A 1,995-nucleotide genomic window follows, 5' to 3' on the forward strand; every position below is an offset into this window, starting at 1 on the left:
CTTTGGAACTCCAGCGAACCACAGTGAGAGCCATTATCCACAAATGGCGGAAACATGGAATAGTGGTGAACCTTTCCAGGAGTAGCCACAATTACCCCAAGAGTGCAGCAACGACTCATCCAAGAGGTCACAAAAGACCCCACAACAACATCCGAATAACTGCAAGCCTCACTCACCTCAGTTAAGGTCAGTGTTCATGACTGATGAGACAAAAGTTGAACTTTCTGAAAGGTGTGTGTCCCATAACATCCGGCTTAAAAGTAACAGCATTTCATAAAAAGAACATTATACCAACAGTTAAATATGGTGGTGGTAGTGTGATGGTCTGGGGCTGTTTTGCTGCCTCAGGACCTGGAAGACTTGCTGTGATAAATGAAACCACAAATTCTGCTGTCTACCTGTACCAAAAATCCTGAAGGACAATTTCCATTTGTTTGTGACCTCAAACTGAAGCGAATTTGGGTTCTGCAGCAGGACAATGATGCAAAACACACCAGCAAGTCCACCTCTGAATGGCTGAAGAAAAACAAAATGAAGACTTTGAAGTGGCCTAGTCAAAGTCCTGACCTCAATCCTATTGGCAGTTCATGCTCTAAAACCCTCCAATGTGGGTTACAACAATTCTGCAAAGATTAGTGGGCCAAAATTCCTCAACAGCGCTGTAACAGATTCATTGCAAGTTATCGCAAATGCTTGATTTTCACGCCACTGTAGATGGATATGGCAAAAGGGATCAGACAGTGAAAAGTCAGGTGTTAACTTCTCATCTGTTATATTTACTTTCATTGATAGAGGAACTAAGTGATAAATCAAGCTTTAGAGGATTTTGATTCATACCTTCTTAAATGCACAGAAAAAGAACCAATAATTTTAAAGGAATACAAATATTATGCCATGTTGACATGACCCCGTTCAGCTTAGAATAAAACGTACCAGCTAAGTGTATTTTTAGTATAATTTTAGGCCTGGACTTATCCTAGGCTGGTTACAGTCCACCTAGTCCAGGGGTGTCCAAACTCGGTCCTGGAGGGTCGGTGTCCTGCAGAGTTTGGCTGAAACTACATTAACCACACCTGCCTGAAAGTTTCTAGTATGCCTAGTAAGACCTTGATTAACTGGATCAGGTGTGTTTGATTAGGGTTGGAGCAAAACTCTGCAGAGACACCAGCCCTTCAGGAGCAGGATTGGACACCCCTGACCTAGTCTCACATAGCTTTCCTACTGAAGGTCTTGAAACCATGGCAGCTTTGAATGGCCAAGAAACGCCCAAGAGGTCATATGACTGACATGTAAAGCAAGCAATCACGTTTCACTTTGTGCCATGTCATGGTTGGTATTCAAAGTATTCTACAGCCCTGCCCTATAGGCGTATAAGTCATTGTCATTCTTTGCATTGTGTGTCAAACTTCTTGTATATTCCAAATAAACTTGTTGTATATTTTACTGTTTGATGGTAATGAATTGCATCTGTAATACATCACATAATGATTGATTGATAAAGGAGAAATATTCAGGCTCCAGGATCTGGGTTCGAATCCCACTGCTGTCACAATCATACACGTTATAATTTGTACAAATCTAAAACTTTTAAACACTGTATGGATTCACACCTCATTTTTTTATTAGTGGAGTCTTTTGCGAATATTGGACACAATTAGCAGTTGTTCTTTACTTTTTTTGCCTGTAATTACTCGTACAGTGGCTCTTTCGAAAAGGCACCGCTGGGATTCGAACCCAGGATCTCCTGTTTACTAGACAGGCGCTTTAACCATCTAAGCCACGGCACCTGTAGGCAAATACTTTGATGATTACTATTAAAAACAACACACAGAAACTAAGCAGTGCAATGGCACGCCTTAAACAAGGGCAGTCCCCTTTTGTTCATATGAGTAGGCCAAAAAATGAACTGCATGTTACGTAAACTTCGAAACCCAGCAAAAGGACCTTTCGACGAGGATGGGATTCGAACCCACGCGTGCAGAGCACAATGGATTA

The 1,995-nt window shown here is 41.6% G+C and overlaps 1 non-coding gene across 1 annotated transcript; it reads right to left on the reverse strand.

Annotated features, from left to right (window-relative positions):
• Positions 1-1,713: 1,713 nt before the first annotated feature.
• trnat-agu (transfer RNA threonine (anticodon AGU)) lies at positions 1,714-1,787 on the reverse strand. Its single transcript has one exon. It is a non-coding gene; the product is annotated as a tRNA-Thr (tRNA).
• Between the last annotated feature and the right edge of the window lie 208 nt (positions 1,788-1,995).

The sequence above is a fragment of the Paramisgurnus dabryanus genome, chromosome 19, assembly GCF_030506205.2.
Source record: "Paramisgurnus dabryanus chromosome 19, PD_genome_1.1, whole genome shotgun sequence".
Taxonomy (NCBI): domain Eukaryota; kingdom Metazoa; phylum Chordata; class Actinopteri; order Cypriniformes; family Cobitidae; genus Paramisgurnus; species Paramisgurnus dabryanus.